The following is a 22,928-nucleotide window of genomic DNA, read 5'->3' on the forward strand; positions in this document are numbered from 1 at the left end:
CGGTTTTGCTCTTTCCAGGCATTCCAGAGGATGTAAATCAGAATTTTGCTTGGGCACGCCCCTAGCAGACTCCAAGCGAAAGAAACATGATTTTCAAGATGCCTCTGACAAGATTTCGCGACGAAGTGAAGAGATGGAAATTGGGCCACATGTCACTATATGGGTGCTTGATCTTGGTCAAGCACGACCTTTTTGTAATTGGGGTGGGTGGGATTTTTGGTTGTTGGAGTACATGCCTCCTTTGCAAATTATAAGCAATTACTCCTATAAAGGATGGCGGAGTACCCTCCTCCCATGCTATTCGAGGGTGCCAGCAGCCCTGGCATGGTTTGATCGATTCGCTCTGTTGTCTTCTGCTTGTCTGGTGGCTTTCCCCCGTTCGATCTCGTCAACATGTTTCTCACCTCCCCACCGACTTCGGCATTGATGACATGTGGACCACGGACGCGTGGGGCCCCCTTGGTGTAGTGTCTTTTGCTTCGCCCCTACGTGTGTGTTTCCTATGCTGGTACGACACCCCACGCACCTTCTATGCAATCTACTCACATTATGTGCGACAAACGGACGTGACCTAGCTTGGTCGCATGCCGCTCCGTACTCCCGTTTGACCAGACCCGACTCTTTGGATTCATCGCGCCTTCCCGATAGTCGAGCCAGGCCTCACTCTTGTTAGTCGTGACATACCGTATGACCTCATCAAAGATCTATGGCATTTGTCGATCTTGCGCCCTAGCCTGAGAAACATTCCACCTGGCCGCGGTTGGACGGCACATTGGTTTCAAACACACGCTCTTGGCCCTCAACAAAGCTATTTCCAGCTTCGCGGACACAAGATGGAAGAGCTGGGCAATGGGCTCGCCCCCCGTGTTAGAACCAGACCTCACCTCATCGGTACTCTCATTTGTTGATCCTGCTATTTCTTGCACTTAAAGTAAACGATGATGATTCTATTTGTTTTTCAAGAGTTCAATGAATCCTCCAAGAACATGTTATGCAATCCAAAATGGAGCGCTCAATTTGCAACCAATGTGAACATGATGGACGGTAGTCAAAGATCCCACACGCCATGTTGTGCCATTTCTAACATTCGTAACTCTTTTAAGGGATGACACCAGCAATGATCTCATCAGATGGATTTAGCACACTCGAGTGGGATTCGACAAACTTCCAATTCTATTTGCGCCTAGACGAGGGGCTCAGTTGTTGGGCATACCGTGGCATGTGGGCATATCAACAAGTCAAGAATACACATATAAAGCGACGAGGCTCCCAGATATCATAAGAAGGCGTGACATTATTTGGTTGTTATGTAAGGTCGGTACTCAGGCCGATAACCCATCATTCATTTCAGTCCCATGGTAGAAACGGAATACATTTTAACCCGCATCATGGCCTCATGGCAGAAACAGAACAAAGCATCATGGGCTCATGGCAGAAACAAAACAAAGCATCATGGCCTCATGGCAGAAACAGAAAGCAAGTAGAAGAGTAACTTGCCAGATGGAGAAAAGCTGAAAGTAATCTTTACACTGCATGTACTTATATATTCATTGTGTCATCGAGATTTATTTTATCATTTTTAACCATGAGTGGCAAGCTCCTAATACCCATGATGTAAGTTTGAAATTGCGCATGGTTTTCTGTTTCTTAAGAGCCTGTCAGGAGGTGTTCAAGAGCTCAACACCATTTTAACAGTAGCAAACAGAAGAAAGTACAAGATTGCGAGTACCCCATGCTATAAATATAAAGTGGATATGTTCAATAAAAGAGTGAATTCTGAATTGTGAGTGCGTAATTTGATGTTTGGTGCTCAGGGTTTAACAAGGTGAACAGTATATTCATGCAAGTACGATATTTAACGACACAAACATAACTTTCCTCTTATTAAGATGGTATTTTAGATTTCTCGCAAAAAAGATGATATTTTGGATACCGCATACATAAAGTGAGTCCTTGTTCACATCAATGGACCCATACTTGAGCTTTACTCAAGGATTGGTCATTATTGTTAGAAGATAAGAGAAAATTTGACAGTGAGTAATACGCATAAGATGACCATATAACACATCAGCGTTTTGAAATCCCTGGCATACAGATTAACACATAGAACACACAAGTCAGGTCCCCTAATAAAGGTTGTGCATGTGGCTAGAGGTAAAATGTTTCAGCCACCTTAGAAACTCTTGAATAGAAGCACATAACGCAAACTTCTTAAAGGTGTGTATTCTCTGTTGAGCATCTCTTAATAAAAATAGAGACTTGTAATGAGCATCAACAAGCCCAAGCCAATTGGTACAACTATCATGTGATGTCTATAGTCAGTAGTGTAAGATCATCATGCATGGGTCCTTTTTTTCTTCCTTTTCTAGTTTTCCTTTGTCGTCGAGAGAGAATGTTTGTTCCCGGGGTTAAAGGAAAGTTGGCCATCATCACATCACACGCTATTCCTTTCTTCTTCAGTTCACTTTGCTTCTGCAAAACATACCTGACTGCTGCGTCCGTTTTGATGCTCTCAGACTCCAAAGTGCTTGCAAAACAAATTGATCCACGGCTGAATGCGTCGCACTCGCACAATGACACGAAAGCACACGCAAGGGAAAATGAATGGGCACACGACACGAATGAAAATGAATCGAACAACACACGAATGAAAATGAATCGGACATGAGCAAGCTCGGTGAACGCGCCCAGCCACTTCGTCTCCGCTGGTCCCGGTCAACGCGCCCAGCCAACAGGTTGTCCACACGGGCCCGCCTGGCTCATCAGCCCATTGCCGTCAGAGGCCTCAGAGCTCATAACCAGACCATTTTTGGTCAGACAGCAGATGCCTGCGGACGGGAGAAAAAAAATCATCCTACTTTGACGTGGGAAAAAAAAAAGGGTTGATTTGGAGAAGTGGGGTATCGATCCCCATACCTCTCGCATGCTAAGCGAGCGCTCTACCATCTGAGCTACATCCCCTTCTTGTTAGATGGTTTTCTCTTCTTCTTTTGTAGAGTATCATGGAACGTTGTTGAGTTCCCCCCTATTCCATGGTCGACGATAAGGTAAAATGGTACTCGGAATCCTATGCCTGGTTTCAAAAATCGTTTGTATTCTTTAGAACGACCAACTTTTACCAAGTTAAAGAATTTTAAATAGACACAAATAGCAAAGCCCCGTCATAAAAAAACTAGATGTCACATCAAAGTCCTTCAGAGGTGCCGCGCACCTAGCCGACATCACGAAATACTATGGGAGCGAGCAGGCGAGTTACCGGAGCTGGTAGCTAATGCATGGGCAGAGGCTGGCCGGAAGAACGACCTGGGAGCATTACGCATGGGCCTGGACAAGGTCATGAATGTCCTCCAAGGATGGAGTAAAAGGAGGTTTGGCAACGTTCTCAAAGAACTAGAAAGAACAAGAGCTGAGTTGGAAAGGTTACACAAAGAAGGTGCAGATCAACGAGAGGTGCGGCGTGTCACAGATTACATGAACGAGTTGCTCTATCGGAAAGAGATGTTATGGTTGCAAAGATCCCGTATAAGCTGGCTCAAAGAAGGGGACCGCAACACAAATTTTTTCCACCAAAGAGCTGTGTGGCGTGCACGAAAAAACAGGATAAAAAGGCTAAAAGATGCTGAAGGAATTTGGAAGGATACACCCTCGGACATGGAGCAAATGGCGACATCCTTCTTTAAGGAGCTATTCACCCGTGACCCCAATGTGAATGTTGATAATTTGGTACCCCTTTTTCAACAATTGGTGACGGCTGACATGAATGACATGTTATGCAAGGACTTCACAGAGGAGGAAATTGGTGATGCCTTATTTCAAATCGGACCTCTAAAGGCACCGGGGGTTGATGGATTCCCAGCTCGTTTCTTTCAACAAAATTGGGCTACTTTACAAGCTGAGGTAACTAATGCAGTTAAATTATTCTTTGCGACAGGGAGGATGCCCGAGGGCGTAAATGACACGGCCATTGTGCTTATACCCAAAGTTGAGCAACCAGAATGCCTCAAGGACTTCAGACCTATAAGTCTTTGCACTGTGCTCTACAAGGTAGTGGCAAAGTGTCTGGTAAATAGACTTAGACCAATCCTGGGTGATCTGATATCTGAGAACCAAAGTGCATTTGTGCTTGGAAGTTTAATTACTGATAATGCTTTGATTGCCTTTGAGTGTCTGCACTTCATCGAGCATAATACAAATGAGGATAAGAATTTCTGTGCATATAAGCTGGACCTATCTAAGGCTTATGACAGGGTGGACTGGGAGTTTTTAAGGAGAACGATGCAAAGAATGGGCTTCGCTCACCGGTGGGTTGGATGGATTATGGCATGTGTGACCACAGTGAGGTATACCGTAAAATTTAATGGAGCTCTTATGGATTCGTTCTCGCCTTCCCGTGGACTCCGGCAAGGATGCCCTCTGTCCCCCTTCCTTTTCCTCTTTGTCGCCGACGGCCTCTCGGCTCTACTACAACGTGAGGTGCAGAATGAAAATATTGAAGCAGTTAAAATATGCAGAAGAGCGCCTGGCATTTCACACTTGCTCTTTGCGGATGATAGTCTTTTGTTCTTCAAAGCTAATGCTGAGCAGGCCATCTGGATCCGAGATGTACTAGATACATTTGCTACTAGTACAGGACAACTTATTAACCTAGAAAAATGCTCAATATTTTTTGGAGATTCTTGTGACCAAGAAACTAGAGAGGAAGTAAAGCATACCTTGCAGGTAACAAATGAGGTGTTTGAGCCCAAGTACCTGGGACTGCCAACTCCTGAGGGAAGAATGACTAAGGATAAGTTTCAAAATCTACAATCAAGGACAACAAAGAGGTTAATGCAAGGGGGTGATAATGACCTATCTTCAGCTGGAAGGGAGGTAAAGATAAAATCAGTGGCTCAAGCCTTGCCGGTATATGTCATGGGAGTTTTTAAGCTACCACATGGTCTATGTGATGACGTAGAGAAATTGATCCGAAATTATTGGTGGGGTGCAAAGGATGGCAAAAGGAAAACTCATTGGATGGCGTGGGATAGACTAACACGACCGAAAGACCAAGGGGGCATGGGCTTTAAAGATATGCGTTTGTTCAACCAAGCACTCCTAGTGCGACAAGCTTGGCGCCTCCTCCAGTACCCTGATTCCCTTTGTGCACGTGTACTAAAAGCAAAATATTACCCTAATGGAAATTTGATTGATATTGTCTTTACAGGAAACGCATCATCGACCTGGCATGCCATTGAGTATGGGTTGCAACTGCTGAAACAGGGAATCATTTGGCGTGTAGGCAACGGAGCAAGTATCCGAGTGTGGCGAGACCCTTGGATACCAAGACCATGGAGCCTGAGACCTGTAACACAGCAGCGACGATGCAGATTGAGATGGGTAGCTGACTTTCTAGAACCCAGTGGCAATTGGAATATGCAACTGCTAAACCAATATTTCCTTTCAATGGATGTTGCGGAGATAATAAAGATCAGACCATCACTGAGGAATGAACAAGATTTTCTGGCCTGGCATCCGGATAAACTGGGTATTTTCTCTGTCCGCAGCGCCTATCGCCTCGCACTCCAGCTACAAATGAACCAGCAAGTGGTTGGAGCTACTAGCAGCCGACCAGATGGTGAGCGGCCTGGATGGCGCTTGATATGGCAGTGTCCAGTACCCCCAAAGGTAGGCGTCTTTGCATGGAAGGTAGCCTCAAATATTCTGGCAACAGAAGTGAACATGAAAACACGACATATGACATATGATGCAACATGTCGCATCTGTGGGAGGGAAGATGAAGATACTTTTCATGCGCTAGTTCATTGCACCCACGCGCAGCTGCTCTGGGAGGTGATGCGTGAAGTTTGGGACCTGCCGAGGGACGACATGTTGCGACCGGATGGACATGAATGGCTACTGCAGATCCTAGCGAGACAAACTGAGGCCCAATGTTCGCTGCTGCTAATGCTTTTGTGGAGGATTTGGCATGTCCACAATGAACTTACGCATAATAAGCCGACTCCGCCAGCTGAGAGCTCCCGCAGATTTCTGTGTAGTTATATGGACACGCTGATGTATATAAAGCAACATCCAACATCAGACGTAGTGAAAGAAAAGGAAACAGTGTCATACATATCAATGAGTAACCAGGACAAGCATAAGAGAGATGGCCGAAAGAAAATCAGGAAGAAGTGGCAGCCACCTGAGGAAGGGAGGATGAAGTTGAATGTTGATGGGGCATATGCAAATGATGGAAAAGCAGGCGCAGGTATGATTCTCCGCGACTACACGGGAGCCGTGATCTTCGCGGCAAGCCGGCAGATACATGATGGCATCGATGCACTCGACTCGAAGCTTGCAGCGATGGAGGAGGGCCTCGCCCTCACGCTGCACTGGACTCCGGATGCCTTCACTCTAGAATCAGACTGTGCGGAGGTCATCAAGCTATTGGATGTGAGAAGTCCGAATTCGTCCATCTATGCATCAAGGATCATTGTGATTCGGGAGCTCATCAGGGAAAGAGATATTCAGGTAGCCCAAATCAGCCGTGATGCTAACAAGGCAAGTCACGAGCTGGCTAGACTAGGTAGAGTACAAGGCAGAACTGCCGTTTGGCTTAGAAACTACCCTCCAGAAATCGCTGAGGCGATTTGTGCTGATTGTACTCATACCCCAGTTTAATTTAATCTCTTTTCCCCGCAAAAAAAGGTCCTTCAAATGACACATGCCAAGACTAATCAAGCAGGGTGATCCTCTATCACCGATGTTGTTCATATTCGTCATGGAGTGCCTCTTTGCGCTCATGTCTGTTGCCGTTGATGCGTGTATGTTCAACCCCATCGCTAACCACCACATGTCCTTTTGCACCTCCCTACACGTGAGTGATGCCGTGATCTTCATCGACTCGACATCCAACAAGGCCTCCTCCCTGAAACTGTTGTTGGAAATATTTGGAGAGGCTATGGGCCTGCATAACAACTTCAAAATAGTATTTATTTTATCCAATTCGATGTGAGTACCAAAATCTACCTGTGATCACGGCTGATTTTAATATTTTTTTACTGCACAAACAGGTGCTCTGCCGATTTCATTAAGATAGAAGAAAAAACAACATAGTGTAGGATTATATACATAGCGTGAAAAAACTAGAGAAAAGATCTACATTACAATGGCCCAAGCCAACCTCCACTGTTCCATGTACTTCACTAGGTAAGTGCTGTCCAACGCGAAGAGGGAAGTATTCTAAAAAACCGGCGGTTTTGCTCTTTCCAAACATTATAGAGGATGTAAATCAAAAGTTTGCTTGGGCGCATCCCTGACAGACTTCAAGCTAAACAAAGATGGCTTTAAGATGCCTTTAACAAGATTTTCTGACTAAGTGAAGAGATAGAAATCAAGCATGACCTTTTCGTAATGGGGGTGGGTGGGATTTTTGGTTGCCGGAGTACATGCCTCCTTTGCAAATCACAAGCAATTACTCTTATAAAGGATGCTGGAATACCTGCCTCCCATGCCATTCGAGGGTGCAGCAGCCCCGACAACGTTTGATCGGTTTGCTCAGTTGTCTTCTACCTGCCTGGTGGCTTCCCCCCGTTCAATCTCGTCAACTTGTTTGCAGCGGCGGAGCCAACGTACAAGCGTTGGGTTCAACTGAACCCAACGGATTTAGCTCCCTACATGCATGTAGGTGCATGTTTACTTGATGTGAACCCATTAAAGAATTGTGACTGAACCCATTAACAAAAGATCATCACGTGAGCGAGTAAACAAAGGCCCAAAAGTGAACAGCCTGCGAGGAGTCCTGGACTCCTTGCCCTAATTAATCGCCGTGATTAGTCACGTACGCAGCTGCACGCCTCATCTTTTTTTCTTTTCCAGTTCGCATCTGAGCTTTCTTCTCATCTGCTTCGTGTTCCTGCTGCCTCGCCACGGCCGCCTCTGCCGGCCGCAGCCAGATCGACAACGGCAACAGTTGTACCGTAAATTTGATTACATTGCCTCATCTCCTCTCTTTTATGTATGTTCTATCTAGTCTAATAGCCAGTACAATAGTGATTTTTTTGCCCTATTTTTTTATTTGTTTTTCTCGATGGACTTTGATTGATCTAGGCAATGGGGCGGTATTCTTTGAAGAAAACTCGGTCACCAGATCGGGAGAATGATACAGGCACATCAAGGTCACAAATTAGACGTAGGCTAAGTGCATCAAATGCCACTGCTGCTAATCTTCTGAAGGCTACTATTCATACAAAAATTTGCTTAGATGAGTTACCCAATGATCCGGCTGATAGGGAGAAAGTTTCAGAGAATTGTTGTGCTTAATCTTTTTATAAGGCGATGACAGATCGAAAGGGTACACTCTAAAATGTGAGTGCCTTTATTCTTTCGCTTGATAGTACTTATTATAAACTTATGAAACTAACTTGTTATTTCGTCAATGTGCCAAGAAGATGAGAAGTCACATCTGGAGCTACGAAGTTATTTGATACTACTATGTAAACAAGTGATCTTATAATTTTATTGAACCAGTATGTCTTACACTCTTTAGATCTTAATGCAACACAATGTGTGATATATGATACCATATTTCTATTGATTATAGTATTTTCAAGTGCTATGATTTTGTTGTAAGATAATTTAAAATTAGACTTTACACTTCACATATTAGTAACAAGTTCTCCCGACGAGTCATGGAGTGAACCCGATGGCCATATTTTCTGGCTCCACCTCTCCTTGTTTGTCACCTCCCCGCTAGCTTCGGCGATCGATGACATGTGGACCATGGACGCGTGGGGGGCCCTTGGTGTAGTGTCTTCTGTGTCGCCCCTACATGTGTGTTTCCTGCCCTGGCATGACACCCCACACGCCTTCTATGCAGTCTACTCACATTATGTGCGACAGACGATTGGACGTGACCTGTTTGACCAGACACGACTCTTTGGATTCAGCGCACCTCCCCGATAATCAATACGAGACGGGCCTCACTCTTGCTAGTTGTGACATACCGTAGGACCTCATCAAAACTTCTAAAAAAACTCATCAAAGATCTGTGGTGTTTGTTGATTATGCGCCCAGACCTGAGCTATGTTCCACCTGGCCGTGGTTGGATGGCGCGTTAGTGTCAAACACATGCTCTTGGCCCTCGGAAAAGCTATTTCCAGCTTCACAGAGACAAGATGGAAGAGCTGGCCTATGGGCTCGCCTCCCGTGTTATGAGCTCATCTCGTCAGTACTCTCATTCGGCTGACCCTGCTATTTCTTGCACTTAAAGTAAACGATGATGATTCTATTTGTTTTTCAAGAGTTTAATGGATCCTCCAAGAACATGTTATGCAATCCAAAATGGAGTGCCTAGTTTGCAACCAATGTGAAACAACGAAAGGCAGTCAAAGATCCCACATACCCTGTTGTGCCATTTTCTAGCATTCACCGCACGTACCTTACTAGGGCCCGTGCTTTTTCACACTGCCTTTGACTACTATGGACTAAAATCGAAGGGATTCGACGCATCTCGCTTGAAGACTGAGCCGAGATAGACCTAACTCTTTTAAGGGGTGACATCAGCAACGACCTCATCAGATGGATTCAACACAGTCGAGTGGGATTTGACTGTCGCTAGCCCCTGAACCGGTCTTCAAGTCTGGACGTGCCTCGGCTCATCCGAGCTATACTTCATCTTCAATCGTCGATCTTGAAACTGGTTCAATGAAAGCATCCTTCTACAGCCAAGTCTTGACGTTAGACCGCATCCGAGGTGACCAACACTACCCTAGTCTCTGACAATTATTGAAAGAATATGAGCCGAGCAACACGTAGGAATTTTCTATCCGGTCTGGTTCTGACAATGCAAATATGTCTTATCCACGGGCCCACATGGCCATGTGGCGTCCTTGACTTGACTATCAACATAACGTGTGAACCTGATGTGGGACCCACAAAGGTCACATCCCATCAAGAGAGAACGTGTGCATCGAAACAACCAGTGATTAACCTGTTGCCCACTCGACCCCCATGCATAATTAACGCATAAACATGGGGAAGTGTGGTGATTTACTGTCATGTGATGGAGTTACCCTGCCATCGTTTAATCCTTACCCTACCTATAAAAGGGGTGAGGCTCCGAGGGGAAACTTTACGATCTCATTACCCCTGGCCTTCTTCCTCGCGCCCAGAGCTCTCATGCCCAAGTCTCTCTTTCGCGCGGACGACAACCCCATTTCTTGCACCCTACCATTTTATTAATTGCATCTATTTATCAATTCCTATGATACAATAAAATTTCTACCCTTATAACTAGCAGGATAAGAATATTGACAACTTTCTTGAATCATTGGGGACAACTTTGTTTTCTCTGTTGTGTGCATGTACTGATCATTAGTCGTTGTAAAGATAGTTTCTACTGGTTCGATAAACCTTGATTCTCAATCAAGGGAAATACTTATTTCTAGGCTACATCACCCGTACACTTGAAGGTTACCCAACCACTCCTACGGGAAAGCAAGCAATGCTCCACTCAGCCCATATGTTTAATGACCTCTTCATAATAGGGAGAGAGTTTTATACACTCGTCATAAGTTCCGAGACTTTGAAAATAGGATTATCTCCTGAATGCCATTAGCATACTCATCAGAGTATTCGTCGTTGTTATATAGGTCTGCTATAGGGTCAGTGTGAGCTTTATGACTAAACTTGGTATGGTCAATGTCCAGTACGACCGTACCAGGTTGTACGACGCTCATACCAGATGGACAGGGCGGAGTGAACAGCCTAACTTCCGTGATTCTTTGAGGATTTAGTCCCCGTTTGTTTCCATGACTTTCTTGGTTATCAAGGGTTGATTTGGGATAGGATTTGGCTCATCTAGAACCCTTTGATCAAAGGAGAGGCTACATCCGCGGAGGACGCTTGTGGAGGTCTCCTAAATGTACACCTCCAAACCTAGCCGCTGGCTAACAACCATTATCATCAAGATCGTCATCTCCCGTGTCGTCCCAAGATCATCTCCACCGTAGAACAAGGGCCGAGAGAAGAAGAAAGAGAGGAGGCTCTGTTGAAGCCCCGCACAGGCCCTCGGGCCAGTGCCATCTCCATGAGCGCCGCCATGTTCTTCTCCTTCTCCAACTTGTTGGCTTGTATCTTGTCCCTCCCTTCTATGTTTTCCCGTTTCAAGTTTGAGTAATTGAATTAGTTCTCCAGGATATGGATCAACTCTAGTGTGATTAGAGCGGAATTTCTATTCAAGATTCAGTATCCTATTTTTATGTCATGAGTTAATTATTCCTCATGATGTTGTGAAGACCGGTCACTCGACATTAGCCCTTTTGGACTTGAGGGATGTACTACCTTTTCTATAGTGGGTTGATGAGCTATTTAGTGACGCTACTTATATCACTCCTTCCCTAACCTTAGATAGGGGAGTAACGGATAACCCATAAGCTTTTTACCAGGTTCACGGGAAACCCTTAATCACTACTCCTTCCGTTCCCAAATACTTGTCTTTCTAGGCATTTCAAATGGACTCAACATACGGATGTATGTAGACATATTTTAAAGTGTAGATTCACTCATTTTGCACCGTATGTAGTCACTTGTTGAAATCTCTAGAAAGACAAGTATTTAGGAACGGAGGGAGTATTACCTTAACATGTTGGGGAAGGAACAGTGGTGGCGTGCATGATACACATTTACTACTCAAGCACCGCCACATTTCTCTTAGTCTCTTTTATTTTGACCTTTTTACCTTGTCATTGTTGGAATATTAGGCAAGTTCATGATTAATTCCAGTAAATAATTCATGACTAGAAGATATACTAGCATGCAATAATCTAGCAAACTAGAAGAACAGCAAGACATGCATAACAGCAGCAAGCACGTAACAATAGCTGTAGAAACAGACATGAACAAAGGATGTTGGACGTACTGATCGTTAGCTATTATGGGTGCGACAGTGTTGATGACGATGTTGGCGACGATCTGCTGCTGACGGCGATGAGTACGACGATGAGTAGCACCGCCTGACTTGGACGGAAGACGACCCGTGATGACGAATTTGAGCAGTCGCGCACAGCGCTTCCCAAAAACCTAATTCGTCCTCTCCCGGTGCAGGATCGCAAAGACGAACGGTTCCGGAGACCTGCTCTCCCACGCGCCGATGCACGTCGGCGTTTGGGATGGAGTAGACTACGATGGCGGCGCAAGTTGTGAGACGAGGCAAAACCCTAGGTGTTTTTTCGGTGTGTCTCTGGCCGCAGCCGGTAGCTGTATATATATTAGGACCAGAGGCGGTATTGTGTCGCGACCACAATCCCAAACCGACTTGGTTTCTAATTCGTATACTTACCGGACAAGAAATCAAAACTTATCTGCCAAGACATAAAAAATAAAACGACAAAAGGAAGCTGCGCTCCTGCAAGGAGACGGACCGGATTTCGGCGGACCATTCACGCGCATGTCGCATGTACGTGCAGCCCCGCCCCGCCCCGCCCCGCCCCACCCCGGCCAGGCCAGGCGAGGCGAGGCGAGCGAGCGCGCGCGTGTGGCTTTCCCTTTCTCTTCTCACACACCACTTAGAGTGGTGGAGAGAACCCACTATATAAAGAGGTCCAACTTTTCTTCAACTTCCAAGGTGGGACTAAACTTAGCACCACCACTTGCCATTTTACACATGGGCTTTGAGATTTCAGAAATTGCTATGGGCCTAGCCCATTAATTCTAACAATCCCCCACCAGATCTCAAATACCCATTTAGAGATTTGCCTTCTCTCACCACTTGTTTAATATACCAGTGTTTCAGCAGAGACTGTTAAGTTGAACTTCTGCCTAGAACTTTAAGCTACATCCATTCACAACTTGACAATGGACTATGCCTTGAATTGCTAGTTTTGTGTGAACAGGTTTCACTCAAAGTCTTAACCAGTACCTGACCGCCAGTAGGCTACCCCGCGGTTTGGAGCTTATACGTCATACTCCCTGGTCTCTTCGTGAGTTTACTAGAGATCACCCAAATCTCATAGACTACGACGTTTACAATCAGAACTCATATAGGTGTGTTCTTTCAAGACTGCTCTGTAGGACAGCATCTTTGCTAATTATAGCCAATAGAACCACATTAAGGCATGTTGCCGACCTGCCTTACAGATCTGAGCCTTACAGCTCTGAGAGTTTTGCATCTTCACTTGGAGACGATCATAAGTTATTACTCTCCTCAGTTAACCAATAGCTTGTTCTTCCCAGATCCTAATTCACGGGATCTCCGATCACAAAGGTTGGGTTACTACTATGGTGTAACATCTATGGGTCTCATACCCATCTCCCTCGATGCAATATCTATCACATTTCGTGATAGTCCCTTTGTAAAGGGATCTGCCAGGTTTTTGTCTGTTTGTATATACGTAACAGTTATTACTCCGGAGTTTCTCAACTTCCTGACAGACTTCAAACGTCTTTTCACGTGTCTTGATGACTTTGCATTATCTTTAGAATTGTTCACTTTAGCGATAACCATTTGGTTATCACAATTCATAAGAATAGCCGGTACAGGTTTTTCAACAACCGGCAAGTCCATCAAGAGCTCACGCAGCCATTCTGCCTCAACAGTAGCTGTGTCCAAAGCAGTTAATTCTGCTTCCATAGTTGACCTCGTCAATATGGTTTGCTTGCAAGACCTCCATGACACTGCACCACCACCATGAGTAAATACATACCCACTTGTTGCGTAAAGTACATCAACATCGGAGATCCAATTTGAATCACTATATCCTTCTAGCACAGCAGGATGCCCTGAATAAGTAATTCCGTAACTCATAGTACCTCTCAGATAGCGCAAGACCCTTTCTAGTGCATGCCAATGATCATCACCCGGGTTGGACATGAACCTACTCAGTTTGCTCACAGCAAAAGAGATATCTGGTCTTGTAGCGCTAGCTAAGTACATGAGTGAACCGACAATTTGAGAGTATCTTAATTGATCTCTCGTTTCTTTCTTGTTCTTTCTGAGTGTCACGCTGGGATCATAAGGTGTTGGAGAAGGCTTGCTATCCATAAAACCGAATCGGTTCAAGACCTTCTCAACATAGTGAGATTGCGTTAATGTAATCCCACTCTCATCCTTAATAAGTTTGATGTTTAGAATTACATCGGCTTCTCCCAGATCTTTCATGTCAAAACTTTTTGATAGAAAAGACTTGACCTCATTAATTGCATTAATGTTTGTACCAAAGATCAGTATGTCGTCCACATACAAACATAATATGACACTATTGCCCCCACCATGGCGATAGTAAACACACCTATCAGCCTCGTTAATGACAAATCCTGCAGAAGTCAAAGTTCTTTCAAACTTCTCATGCCATTGCTTAGGTGCCTGTTTCAGACCATACAAAGATTTTAACAACTTACACACCTTTCTCTCTTCACCCTTTACCACAAACCCGTCAGGCTGATCCATATAGATCTCCTCTTCCAACTCTCCATTGAGAAAAGCTGTCTTTACATCCATTTGATGAATGATAAGACCATAAGAGGCAGCCAAGGAAAGTAACACTCGAATGGTGGTCATTCTAGCAACGGGTGAATAGGTGTCAAAGTAATCTTCGCCTTCTTTCTGAGTGTAGCCCCTGGCCACTAGCCGCGCCTTGTACTTATCAATAGTACCATCAGGCTTTAGCTTCTTTTTGAACACCCACTTACAGCCCACAGGTTTACAACCATATGGTCTATCAGTTAGTTCCCAAGTTCCATTAGAAAGAATTGAGTCCATCTCATTATGAACAGCTTCTTTCCAATCATCTACATCCGGAGATGCATATGCTTCTGCAATCGTCTTGGGTGTGTCGTCCACAAGGTATACAATGAAATCATCACCAAAGGATTTTGCAATCCTTTGTCTCTTGTTCCTTCTAGGAACTTCATTGTTATCCTTCTCAAGGACTTCCTCATGTGATTGTTCGAAATATTCATCAGTTGTACTAGATTCAGGAATTATCTCAGAAAAAAATCTAGCAATGCTATGCATATCTTTCATAGGAAATATGTTCTCAAAAAATGTTGCATCACGAGATTCCATTATAGTATCAACATGCATATCAGGTACTTCAGATTTTACCACTAAAAACCTATAAGAAATGCTCCGTTGAGCATACCCTAGAAAGACACAATCCACTGTCTTTGGTCCAAGTTTGCGTTTCTTAGGAATAGGAATATTGACCTTTGCCAAACATCCCCAAGTGCGCAAATAAGAAAGTGATGGTTTTCTCCCAACCCACTCCTCATAAGGGGTTTTCTCTTTATTATTGTTGGGAACTCTATTCAGGACATGACATGAAGTCAATAGAGCCTCCCCCCACCATGCCTTAGATAAACCAGCAGTGTCTAACATGGCATTCACCAAGTCAGTCAATGTGCGGTTTTTCCTCTCGGCCACTCCATTTGATTGAGGTGAATAGGAAGGCGTCCTCTCATGAATAATATCATGTTCCTCACAAAATTCATCAAAAACTTTTGGAAAATACTCTCCACCACGATCGGACCTAAGACGCTTGATCTTTCTCTCTAGTTGATTTTCAACTTCAGCTTTATAGATTTTAAAGTAGTCTAATGCTTCATTTTTAGTTTGCAACAAATAAACATAGCAAAATCTAGTCGCATCATCAATCAAAGTCATGAAATATCTCTTTCCACCTTTTGTCAACACACCATTCATCTCACAAAGATCAGAGTGTATGAGTTCTAGAGGCGCCAAGTTTCTCTCCTCGGCAGCCTTATGAGGCTTTCGAGGTTGCTTAGATTGCACACAACTATGGCACTTAGAACCTTTGGCAACTGTGAAGTTCGGAATTAAACTCATGCTGGATAGCCGAGACATTAAACCAAAATTAATATGACATAAACGAGAGTGCCAAATACTTGCATCATCATTAACACTAGCACAAATTTGGTTTATTGACTTATTGCAAAAATCTGAAAGAGAAAAGCGGAACAAGCCTCCGCACTCATAGCCTTTTCCTATAAATTGTCCAAATCTTGACACGATTACTTTATTGGACTCTAAAACTACCTTAAATCCATCTCGACATAGAAGGGAGCCGCTAACTAGATTCTTGTTCATAGTAGGGACATGCTGCACGTTCCTTAGTTGCACGATCTTTCCCGAAGTAAACTTCAGATCCACCGTGCCAATGCCACGAACAGAAGCATGTAACCCATTCCCCATTAGGACGGAAGAATCCCTTGCGACCTGATAAGAAGTAAACAGGGAGATGTCAGCACACACATGAACGTTAGCACCCGAATCAATCCACCACGAAGATGATTGAAATACTGAAAGCACAATAGGTAGATTACCATACCCATCAGTATTGCTAGCGGTCACCATGTTGACAGCCTTGGAGCTTGTTTTCCCTCTGCGGTCTGCACGTTCAGGGCATTCCTTGGAAAAGTGTCCAGGCTTCCCACAGGCATAGCACTCTAGCTCAGCCTTGTTGAACTTCTTCTTCTTGAAGGTAGTAGTCTTGGTAGGCTTGTTGACAACAGGTTTGTTCTTCCCTTTGTTCTTGTTCTGTGGGTACCTCTGCACCATGTTAGCAGTAGGCTGAACCTCACCTCCTTTTTCAGTGGTATCTTTAGCCCGAGCTTTTTCTTCAACATCAAGAGATGCAATCAGATTTTCAACTGATATCTCCTGTCTCTTATGCTTCAGAGTTGTGGCGAAATTCCTCCATGAAGGAGGCAACTTTGCAATCATGCACCCAGCCACGAATTTGTCGGGTAGAACACATTTAAGGAGTTCAAGTTCCTTCACAATGCACTGTATCTCATGAGCTTGTTCAACCACAGAACGGTTATTCACCATCTTGTAGTCATGAAAACTCTCCATGATGTACAGTTCACTGCTTGCATCTGTTGCACCGAATTTTGCATTCAGTGCATCCCACAGAATTTTTCCGTCGTTTATGTGCATGTACACATCATACAGACGGTCAGCAAGAACACTCAGAATGCATCCCACAAACATAGTATTGGCTTCCTGGAATTTTCTCCGATCTTCGTCGGTCATTCCCTCTGGAGCACCAACACTAGCGTGGAAAACTTTCAGAGCAGTAAGCCAGAGCGTGGTCTTCACCTGCCACCTCTTAAAGTGCACACCGGTAAACTTATCCGGCCTCAGTGCATCAGCGAATCCAGCCATAGTTAACTCAGGAAATTGCCTACAATTAGGTTTTTGGATTGTTCGAATATTAGGCAAGTTCATGATTAATTTCAGTAAATAATTCATGACTAGAAGATATACTAGCATGCAATAATCTAGCAAACTAGAAGAACAGCAAGACATGCATAACAGCAGCAAGCACGTAACAATAGCTGTAGAAACAGACATGAACAAAGGATGTTGGACGTACTGATCGTTAGCTATTATGGGTGCGACAGTGTTGATGACGATGTTGGCGACGATCTGCTGCTGACGACGATGAGTACGACGATGAGTAGCACCGCCTGACTTAGACGGAAGACGACCCGTGATGACGAATTTGAGCAGTCGCGCACAGCGCTTCCCAAAAACCTAATTCGTCCTCTCCCGGTGCAGGATCGCAAAGACGAACGGTTCCGGAGACCTCCTCTCCCACGCGCCGATGCACGCCGGCGTTTGGGATGGAGTAGACTACGATGGCGGCGCAAGTTGTGAGACGAGGCAAAACCCTAGGTGTTTTTCCGGTGTGTCTCTGGCCGCAGCCGGTAGCTGTATATATATTAGGACCAGAGGCGGTATTGTGTCGCGACCACAATCCCAAACCGACTTGGTTTCTAATTCGTATACTTACCGGACCATTCACGCGCATGTCGCATGTCGCATGTACGCACGGCCTGGCCCGGCCCTGCGAGGCGAGGCAAGCGAGCGCACGCGTGTGGCTTTCCCTTTCTCTTCTCACACACCACTTAGAGTGGTGGAGAGAACCCACTATATAAAGAGGTCCAACTCTTCTTCAACTTCCAAGGTGGGACTAAACTTAGCACCACCACTTGCCATTTTACACATGGGCTTTGAGATTTCAGAAATTGCTATGGGCCTAGCCCATTAATTCTAACAGTCATTTGCAATTACTTGAAATCTCTTTTATTTGTTTTCCCAGGCAACCGATAAAAGTAAACTATTTCAAAACCTCGGTCTGGGTGCATACATAGTTGCGTCCGCGATAGCGCAACTGCAAGGTTGGTAGTGCCACCTTTTTCACTGCCAGTGGGTTGACACTTAATTATAAAGAATTATGCTAAAAGCACTGTGCACTTGCAGGACATCAAGCATTTTCTGTGATGTTGCCAGGGAGCATAACCCTTGTTCATTACCTTCCCGCTCGCACTTAGTTTGTTTTTGTTTGTTGGTATTTAACGCAAAATACAAAAAATTTATTTCTTCGACATGTCAACTACATGAAACCACTGCAAAGGAACAAATCAAGAAAAGGGTAAAAGTTTATGAAGTATAGCTTCGCTCTCAAAATGGTAGTGAGGTGAATGATCATTCGAGGATATTGGATTACTGGGCTCAATGTATATTTAAATTCGCAACATTTTTGTGAGCACTGCAAGTCGTCGTCTTCTCTCTTGGACTGCGTATGTGCAATTTCGTATATTGATCACCATTTCTTCATACAAATTCTGATTTGAACGTTCTTGGGCTCGTTGGACCCCACTCGAAGATCCCGGTACACCCATGACATTGGATCTTAAATTTGGTCGCCTTGGAAAATAGCAAATTATCCAACTATCCAAAGAGCCCAAATCCGGTGCCCGGAAATCTTCTGTTAATAGAAGGGTTCGCTGATGGATTTAGGACTTGATGTTGGCTGAAACAAAAGCCACAAATGGGTGTCAGGAACCTGAAGAAGCAGACAGTTTTCTGTTCCATCTGAAGAATTCGACAGCTAGTTTGTGCCAACTTCAGCTCCGCTTAAGCCGTCAGATCTTCATCAAATGACGGCATACCGCTTTGCTAGGAGTTGCGACTCTTCATGACCATAGATCTTGCAACCAATGGCCACCACCAACTGACGAGCCGCTACTTGAATTTCCCTTCTGTCTTTAATTTTTTTTGCTTTCTGCCTTTCCTCGTTCAGTTATTTTTTCTTGATGGTGCTTTCCTCGTTTACTTTTACTGGTTTGTAACGGCTGCAAAGCTCGGATCTGTGGACCCTAGAGCTCATCTATTGTACTCGGGTTGAAACCCTAACCACCATGTCCTGGTGACATATATAAGGGGCGTACCTTAAAGTAGCCTAAATCACTCACAATCATCCACTGAAATCTTTTACTTTCCATAGAATTGGCTTTCTGATGTTCTTCAGCTAGTGCTAGAACTAGTAGAATCTAACAACGAGCATCTACGATGTACACCGTATTACGCATCTGAAGGCCACATGATGTGCTTAGATATTCTTCACCGGGCTGTACATTTTAAACTAAGAAAGCATAGAAAAAATTACACTTTCTATTATGATTCCCAGATTCCCATACATGCAATAGCATTGGCAGTACATAATGGCCTTCAAATCAGACTGAGAAACGGTTTAGTGCACTGGCAACTTGATCCAAGCTTCAGGGGTTATCAGGCAGATGATAGATTCTTCAGCCTCCATGATCCTGGTATCCGAGCAAGGAAGGAGCTGGTTCAGGCCTGGGAAAGTTAACGCCGTCGCCGGGCATAGCCATCGCCAGTGCTGTAGCAAGCGGAACAACTTCTGCCACAAGATATGTAAATCGAACCAATATCCAGATATCCCACGTCACCGCAGATGTTCCCACATTTGCCAAACCATGTTTCTAATTAAACAGCCATAGCTTCGCAACAGATCCAAATCAGAGCCTACTGTTGTACTAATCATAGAGAACTACCAGCCCGCGACAACTTGCTAATGTCACAGGCAAAGAACACATGGTGAGCTGTTTCAGGTTCCGAGCACAGGATGCAGGCATGGTCAGTTAGTGAGGGAGTCGCAATTCATGAATAAGTTGCTCGTTGTGGGATAGAAGCCAGAGGAAGACATATCCAGGGGGCACTTCTACCTGACAAACTGCAGGGATATAAATATGCTCCAGACCTCTAAATTAATAACTTCATATAAGGGTTAGTATTTTTTTAAAGCCTATAACTATGCATCAGAGTTTACATCTGAGTTTCAGAGGAGATGTAACATGCCAATCCTATGAGCCACACACTTCTGGTAACTATGTTACAAGTTCCATACGACGCCTTACTCTCCCTACAAACATGTGATGTGGGAAAGAAAACATGGCTAGTAGCAGTCTCAAACTTCCAATGAAATTTGCAGGCCTTTTAGATATTCTTAACAATCCGTCCCAGTGCAGAAACATATCAACAGGACAGAGCAAGCCTGTAACTTCTCTGGTATTTTACAATATGATACAACCATATTATTTGAAGAGAGTTTTACCCCTGCTTGACCCAGGCTTTTAGTTCATGGTGAAGCACCTGGAAGTTGGAAGTCCCAACTCACCATTTGCACAAACACATCTTGGTGTTCATGGAAGAAACAGAACAAAGCAAGAGACAAAACATCATGGGCTCATGGCAGAAACGGAACAAAGCAAGTAGAAGTAATGGCAGAAATAGAACAAAGCAAGTAGAAGAGTAACTTACCAAATGGACAAAAAGCTGAAAGTAATCTTTACCATACACTGCATGTACTCCTAATGCCCATGATGTAAGTTTGCAATTGCGCATTGTATTCTGTTTCTTAAGAGCCTGTCAGGAGGTCTTCAAGAGCTCGACACCATTTTATCAGTAGCAAGCAGACGAAAGTATGAGACTGTGAGTACCCCATGCTAAAAATATAAAGTGAATATGTTCAAGAGAAAAACAAGTGAATACTGAACTGTGAGTGCGTAATTTGATGTTTCGTGCTCAGGGTTTAACAAGGCGAACAATAGATACTCGTATATTTGAAGGCAGTACATAAGATTTAACGGCACAAACATGACTTCCCATTTATGTAGAGGGTTTCGAAGATAACATTTTTTCTACATGCATAATGTGGATTCTTTTTCACATCAATGAACCCAAACTTGTGCTTTACTAAGGACTGGTCTTTCTTGTCATAAAATAAAAACAAGTTTAAATCCAGTAAGTAATATGCATAAGATGACCACATAACCCATCAACGTCTTGGAATCCCCTGCATACAAACATAACAAATCAGTTAGGTCGCCTAATAAAGGTTGTGCACGTGCCTAGAGGCAAAAATGTTCCAACCACCATAGGAACTCTTGAATAGATTCGCAGAACGCAAACTTTGAAAAGTGTACCTTTCTCTGTTTAGCATCAGTAAAAATATAGGCTTATGATGAACATCAAAAAGCCCAAGACGACTGGTAGAACTATACTGCCTATAGTCCAACCGCCAAGCTTTTTGGTAGTAGTTTCTTTTGATTTAGGCAGCCCATATTTTTCTTCAGCATGCTTAAAGATGCCAGCATTGAGATCGGCTCGCAATTTTTCCTGCAACCTCGGCGGTAGATCTTGATATACTTTCTTGAACAATTCAACAACAGTCTGAACTCTAACATCAGCGCTTTGCATGTTAGCAGTCCTCATAACTTGTTCACAATTCGCCACCATGGACAATTTACTTTTGAAATTTGATATGCATGTCTCTGAATTCTCTCTAAAAAGAATAACAACAGTTAAACACAACATACGGGATTTAAAACTAAGCGACAAACTGACAACTTTGAATTAAAAAAAATAACCTTCTGATCTCCTTCAGATTTTCCCCTTCTTCCACACTGAAAGGTACAGAGAAGACAGTTACGAATAACATTAGTCCAATACAGCAACATACACAACACATGGGTAGACCGTAGACCAAAGATAAATACTCAACCGTTTGCGGCTGATACATATTCATAAACGGTAGATCCATGAAGAAATTCAAAAAAGAGCAAACCTACAGATCGAATCAAGTACGGAAAGATTTGAGGAATTAAGGCCAAAACCTACCTTCGTACTGGCTGACCTGTGGAGGAGTTATCACAAGCCGGCGGCAGCATGTGAGCGGAGGCGACCGCCTTGTCGCGTGAAGCCAATAGGGTGAGCGGCGGCGGCGGCGGCGGCGGCGAAGATACCGAGCGGTGCTTTGTGATTTTCGGAGAGGTGGGGGCTGGAGGCACGGACTGGGACTTGTTTTTAACTTCTTCTTTTTTTAGATATAGTAACCACGGACTCGGACTTTTATTTTAGGGTCTGCACGGACTCGGACTTTGGGGAGGGTTCCGGACGGGCCGCACCCCATCAAAAAAAAAGAGAGGGTGGAGACCGCACGGCCCACGCGCCTACCCACTATGACCGGCCAGATAATTGATTTTTCCACGAGACGAGACGTACCGTTTTCTCTCGGCGAGTCGTTTTCTCTCCCCGACGGCGATAGCCTAGGGTTTCGACATACTCCGGCGCCGCGGCCGGATCTTACCTTCTTTTCCCCGATCGAATCTGCTGGTGATCCCCTGGACTCGGGCTGATCAAGGGAGGCCCCTCGTGACCTTACCCGGCCTTGGTTCTAGTGGTTTTTCCGGCAGATCGATCTAGGGTTTTTGTTGGCGGCGACTAGACTGCTCGGTTCATGGCGTCGGGATCAAGCTCGCAGGGGCGGCATGGCAAGGAGACGACGGAGGAGCTGCTAGCCAGGTTGAATTTGCAGGAGGAGGAAGATGATGAGTTCGTGTGGGAGGAGGAGTTGCCGGATCTGGGGGCGCCGGCGAAGTGGCTAGCCATAGCCAGGGTACACACTACAAGGACTTTTAGCCCTAATGCTCTTTATGGGGACATGCGTGCAGCCTGGAATCCAGCGAAAACGGTGGTCTGGAGGAAGGTGAAGGACAACTTGTTCACAGCGCAGTTTGGTTGTCTAGGGGACTGGAATAAGGCCATGCTAGAGGGGCCA

General features: G+C 44.6%; 1 long non-coding RNA gene and 1 other non-coding gene across 2 annotated transcripts; both read right to left on the reverse strand.

The window, feature by feature from the left end:
• Nucleotides 1-2,888: 2,888 nt before the first annotated feature.
• TRNAA-AGC lies at nucleotides 2,889-2,961 on the reverse strand. Its single transcript has one exon. It is a non-coding gene; the product is annotated as a tRNA-Ala (tRNA).
• A 16,408-nt stretch (nucleotides 2,962-19,369) lies between these two features.
• Nucleotides 19,370-22,172, reverse strand: LOC119362290. Its single transcript, XR_005173293.1, has 4 exons — nucleotides 21,989-22,172; nucleotides 21,739-21,774; nucleotides 21,295-21,653; nucleotides 19,370-21,164 (listed from the first exon to the last, which is right to left on the reverse strand). It is a non-coding gene; the product is annotated as an uncharacterized LOC119362290 (long non-coding RNA).
• Nucleotides 22,173-22,928: the final 756 nt, after the last annotated feature.

The sequence above is a fragment of the Triticum dicoccoides genome, chromosome 2B (genome assembly GCF_002162155.2).
Source record: "Triticum dicoccoides isolate Atlit2015 ecotype Zavitan chromosome 2B, WEW_v2.0, whole genome shotgun sequence".
NCBI lineage: Eukaryota > Viridiplantae > Streptophyta > Magnoliopsida > Poales > Poaceae > Triticum > Triticum dicoccoides.